The 6,361-nt window shown below is 35.1% G+C and overlaps 1 non-coding gene across 1 annotated transcript; it reads left to right on the plus strand.

Annotated features, from left to right (window-relative positions):
- The first annotated feature begins 4,010 nt into the window (after positions 1-4,010).
- TRNAQ-UUG lies at positions 4,011-4,083 on the plus strand. Its single transcript has one exon. It is a non-coding gene; the product is annotated as a tRNA-Gln (tRNA).
- Positions 4,084-6,361: the final 2,278 nt, after the last annotated feature.

A 6,361-nucleotide genomic window follows, 5' to 3' on the forward strand; every position in this document is an offset into this window, starting at 1 on the left:
GCCCTATGTAAATTAATGTATCTCATTAAACTTGCCCTTTTACATGGGTTATTCAGTCCATTAATGTTTAAAGAAATTCCTTTTAGAGAAATCATTTAGCTTTTATAAACATATAAAACATATAATCAGAATAACAATTAACAAAATAAGTGATATTATACCTCCTCCTTTAGGTGTACCATTAATTATAGCTGTATTTATTGAAAATCTTATGGGATTTTGTATAAGCTTCACTTTTATTTGTAGTGACAATGAGTTTATAAAATGTGTTGTGGATGTCAGAACTATATACAAACAACAATAAACAGGTGAAAATAATATTAGGATTAAACATTGCACCCAGCCTGGAGTTAAGAACTCCAACTTTGAGTAGCTCATACCACTCAAGTTATCCCCCTATCCTAAGCAGCAGTACCTCAGCTGCCACCATATCAATTCAATACTAACTATTATTAACTAAATTTAACCTCATTTAATTAGATTATCTAGCAAGACAAAGCTAAACAATTTATAAATCAGCTTCATATAAACAAATAAGAACATTTAGAAACAGCTCATATTACTATTTACATCTATTTTGTATAATACACTCATAATCAAAATAGCATTCTAATAAACTTGATAATGGGAACCGAGAAGAGAGAGAGAGAGAAAGAGAGAGAGAGAGAGAGAGAGAGAGAGAGAGAGAGAAAAAAAAAAAAAAAAAAAAAGGGCATATCTATATATTAGTTTATTAAAAGTTTGTAAAAATAGGGCGGCCATGGTGGTGCAGTGGTTAGCATTGCCGCCTCACAGCAAGAGGTTCTCCGGTTCGATCCTCGGCTGGGGTGCCTTCTGTGCGGAGTCTGCATGTCCTCTCTGTGGTCGCGTGGGTTTCCTCCGGGTGCTGTTTCCCACATCCCAAAGACATGCTGCAGGTGGATTGGACACTCTAAATTGGCCCTAGGTGTGCGTGTGAGTGTGCCTTCTGTGGAAGGTTGGGCGCCGGGCTGGCAACTCGACACTGTAAAACTCCACTGCCATTCAATGTGCGGACAAGGTGATCCGCTGTGGTGACCCCTAACCGGGAAAAGCTGAAAGAAGAAGAAGAAAAGTTTGTAAAAATAAGTTCTTATGTTCATTTGGATTCAATAACTTAGGCTATTATGGTTCAGACATTACAAATATTAGGGTATTCCTACTTTCTGCCATAGAAATGCAGTTAACAGTTTTAAAAACTTTAAATTACTTGCACCAAAGCTTTCTTCTCATACTTATTATTGCCAGTTAAGTAAAATATTTATACTCATACATATGTTTACAAATCATACTGCACAGCAATGTAAATTCCTAGTTATACATAAATCATTGTGAAGAAAGCCATCTGTATTTTATATATCTGAACTGCTGCTTTAAAATATGTCACATGACAGTTTCTTCTAAGATATAATCATAACGATACTTGTGCTTGTCAATTAGATAAGTCAAATGATTTATAACATTATATATGTTTAAATCATAAGTATTTATATACATTAATATGTTGCAGTCATGTAAGCTTTCAAAAACATGTGTATATATGTTTTACCTTCTATGCCTTCTAAAATATCTCACTTGCTTACTATGGCATACTGAATCATTCAAAATCATTATAACTTTCATATTTTATAAATTACATCTTAAATAAGTAAGTTGTTATAAAGAATAACTCACATTTAGATGTCATAAAGTTTGTTTTTCATCACAAAGTCGCATTTACAGCAGTTCTACTTCCTGGAACAGTGTTCTTCTTGAATCTGCGATGTGTCAGTGTGAAATCAGGGTCAAAGTTCAAAATGACTGCATTCAGCTTCTCTGCATGTATTCTGAGTGTTGAAGCTTTTAAAACAACTCGAGGACACTATTCACGAGGTAACCCACATCCCAAATTGTCTCCCTTAACATTCTGGTGGGAATTTTAGTAAATGCAAGTGACTGACATTCATTTAGTAATACAAATGAAACTAAACAGTGCAAAACCTTCGCAAAGTATTTTACAAGTCATTACAGTCTCTATGACAGTGAAACCAAGCCTACAGTTATTTAACATATTATACAACTTATTTTTATATGCCCCATTTCATTTTCTCATACAATTCTTATTATATACATATATCAGTATTATCAGAAGCATATAACTGTACTTATAAGAGAGAAAGCGAGAGAGAGAAAAAAAAGAAAAGGAAGAGAGTAGAGAAAAAAAAAAGAGAGAGAGAGAAGAAAGAAAAAAAGGAAGCTACAAAGAGTATCTACAAAGAAATATTACTTGCTGTTTGTATTAATAAAGTTAAACATGAAACATATTACTTACAACTATTTTAGTTCTAATTATTTGCAATTATATCATGACATATTATTTGTAATCATGTATAAGCAATAAAGTCATGGTATAATATTTAGCAACAGTGTTTAAACAGCATATATAGTTTTAAAGAACTAATAAGTTATTATTTCACTTTTTCCATATTTTCATCATACTTCTCTCCTTGCCCTCCCCCACCCCTCACTAAATGCATAGTTTAAAAAGAATGCCATTATTTAAAATAAGAAGAGAAAGAAAATGTATCAAATTACTAACCTTAGGTCTCTTTATCACAAAGAGAAACAAGTTGATTGATAGCATGTTATTTGTTCCTCAGAGAGTTTGACTATTTATGAAACAAAAACAGTTCTTTGCACACAGAAAAATAACTTTGAATAAATCTTTAAAATATTTGTGGCTTTCTGGATATGCAGTAACTGTATTTGAAGAGATTAAGAGAGAAGGAAAAAATATATATATATAGAACATGTCATTTGTTTTTTAGTCTTTTTTGCTTCTCTGAAGTCTTCCAAGAAGTTCCTGTTGCCATCCTCTTTAACGAAGGACTTGCCCATTCCATATCTTCTATTTTATCTAATATCTTATTTTCTTTAATATACAGCAAAGCAGAGTCCAAGTCTTCAAAAATTCTAGGGCCATCAGGTAAAAAGATTTTTAGTTTGGCAGGAAATAAAAGGTAAGTTTTGAACTGTGCTTTCTTAAGCTCTCTTATTAATGGCAAAAAAAACTGTTCTTTTAGTTATTACCAAGGAAGAATAGTCATTGTCAAAACGCACAGTTGCCTCATTAATTTTAATAGGTGCTTTAGCCCATGCAGATTTTAATACCATCTCCTTGTCATAAGAAGATAAAAATCTTACTATAACTGATCTAGGATACTTTTTGTTAGAGTTAAAATTAGATAAGGACCTATGGGCTCTTTCAATACCAAAAGAAAATGCTTCTGACAAGTCTAAAGTTTTGGGAAGTCAAGAATTTAAAAAGGAAGTAATGTTGTTACCTTCTATATTTTCTGGCAGTCCAAAAATCCTAATATTATTGTGTCTAGATCTGTTTTCCAGGTCGTCAAGTTTGGATTGTAAGTGTGTGTTCTGCTTCAGCAAAAACTCAATGTTAATTTCTTCTTCCTGGATTCTGTTCTCCATATCATTAACAGTCTCTTCTATGCCTGTAATCTGAGCCTTCTGTTGTTGCAAGTCTTGATGTAACAAATCCATTTGTTTTGTAGTTTTTTCTATGAAGTTATCAATTTTAGTATCCAGTTTGTCCATTTTGGTTGATAGTTGCTGAATAGTAGATATCAGAGACTGAAGCTCTTTCTTGATGCTGGAATCCTGACTGTTTGCCTTACTGGAACTCATTTTGAACAGAGGTGATGAAAGAGAAATTTCCAAGATGATTTCTGACAGGAAAATTATTGAAATGTTCTTTCTTTTTTAGATATTATTCAAGAAACTGATATTCCAAACGTATTTAGAAAGAAAATTATTTCATTAGTTGATTTTTAAAGTAATTATTTCCTGTCAGTGCAGTTAAGTTGGTGGAGCTGAAGAAATCTGCTGCTATCCTGTGTTCATCCTTGGCCACCTATAAAGGAGACTTCTGAATGAGCCAATTTGCTACTGTTAAAATATCTTATCAAATCTGAGAGAAGACAATGTAGCCAGTTGGCCATGTGGCCTAATGGATAAGGCATCTGACTTTGGATCAGAAGATTGTAGGTTCGAGTCCTACCATGGTCGTAGTACCAATCAGCCAGTACTTTTGGTAGATGAACTAGAAATTTCAAATGCACTTCACTCGTTATAATCAGATATTTTAAATGCATCACTGGGACTCCTCTAAAAGTGAAACATAAATCAAGGTCCAGAACAAACTCTGCTATCAGTGCAGGTGTTAATGCGGAATTCCACTGGGCAGCACAAATTAACATTTCATGTTGAACTGTATCCTTATAAGTAGTACACCTTTTTCATGCTCTATGTCTTTCTTTTTGAATAACCAACTTACCCAGAAGCAGGTTCTCACAGAACAGCTTTTTATGCAGTCTTCACAGTCTCAGTCAGGACCGATCTACCAAAAACGTCTTTACTCACGACAGTTTTTGAAGAACCCTTGTTTCTTTCCATACTTGATATCTTACAGAAAATTGAGCAAGGACAGCTATAGGTTTGTAAAGTTATCTGCAAATGCTAAATCTGTACCCTCCAGCATCTTAGACATAATTCGGGTCTACAAACCTGTGGCATTCTCTGCATTTTTATTATCAAAGTCATATATTGCACTTTGCACTCAGGACAATTTACATCGGAAATATGACTCAATGATCTAGTACAGCCCTTCTCATCAGGAGGCAAAGACCACTTATCATTCCTTCATTTCAACACTTGCTGCACATCAACACTTGCTGCACCTTTAACACCACATGACACATGGCTAAGATGAAGCTGACTATGCATATCGACAGTAAAAACTCAGGTAACATATTAAATCAGTAAAACTTGAAGTGCAAAACTTTTGTTCCTGCATGCCTTGAAAAGTATAGTATTGTACATGGTTGCAATTAAATACTGACACCAATATAGTGCATAGAGTAAACAATGTAGCATGAAAAAACTTTACTGCATTTAAGCGGACATGAAAGGATCATACAGAGAGATGAAATTAAAATGGTCGGGGGGAGAGAGACACAGAGAGACAGAGAGAGACAGAGAGAGAGAGAGATGGCACAACCAAGGTGTATTAGCCTTGGCTATTTTTCATGCTGTCTATCTGTGGGTTCTATTTTCAGATGTTTTGCTTTGATAACTTTCCCTGCAGCTGACTAGATGACCATGCTCATCACCAGATGCTTTTTCATGTTAGAAAATGTCAAAGGAAAAAACTCCAAAGACCAATACACGTAACGTTCAGTTAAGGCACTTTTAATTTACTTGCCGCAAGGAGACAAAAACATGCAAATACAAGGATTTGTCTAACTATTAACAGAAAGTATGCTACTTCTTATACTGTTTTACAAGACAAGGGGCAGGATTCACAAAACCTCCGTGTAAGAGTTAATATGTCCTACATTGAGGCTGGAGTCTATCGGTATGACGTCACCATGCCATGCATATTCATGAGGGCATGCTGAATCACACCCTAGGCTAGCACGGTCCATGTAAAACAGTAGGGGGCGTGTCCGAATGCCGAGTTCTGCAACGGGACACGCCCCCAGAAGAGTCAGAGTCCTGAAAGTAAACTCCCACGAGTGAGTCAGCGGAAATGTCAAGGAACACAACACCACACATGTCCCCACAGACTATAAACCCAACTGCAATGTAAAATGTAAAAATAGCAGTTGAATTTTTTTTTTATAATTTCCAAAATGTTTGCCTGTAGTTGCGCTCATTTGCGCAGGTATGCTCTCCGCTCAGTCACAGTTAGCAGTCATTGAAAAGCATATAAGATCTAAATATGCAAATTAAGCCATGTAGCAATAGTGTAGCAGTAGAGACGTTGGCCAAAGAGGAGGTAGTCACCGTTCGAGCCCCCACAACATCATTTTCTATTTTTATTTAAATAAGCATGAAACAATCCCGACATATATATATATATATATATATATATATATATATATATATATATATATATATATATATAAAACTATAATTTAAGTAAAATGTAATGAAATGGGCCACGTATTTTGAAGAAATCAGACACAAGAAAATATAAAAAAAATTGTATAAGTGCCCATAGCTGAGCAAGGCTTTACAAATCTGAATATGAGTGACCATAGGTGAGCAGTGGTCTAACAAGCGTAATATGACTGCCCGCAGGTGAGCAGTGGTTTAACAGGTGTAATATGAGTGTCCAGAGTTGAGCACCGCTTTAACACACTTAAAATGAGTGCCTGTAGCTGAGCAACACTTCTCACAATGTAATATGCGTGCTCATAGCCAAATAACGCATTACCCAGTGTAAGCCATTTGCGCAGAGCTGCTCAGAGCTGCACAGCGTGCCATCCGGCTTACCAGTGGG

The sequence above is a fragment of the Protopterus annectens genome, chromosome 3.part0 (assembly GCF_019279795.1).
Source record: "Protopterus annectens isolate FY-2018-M chromosome 3.part0, PAN1.0, whole genome shotgun sequence".
NCBI classification, from domain to species: domain Eukaryota; kingdom Metazoa; phylum Chordata; order Ceratodontiformes; family Protopteridae; genus Protopterus; species Protopterus annectens.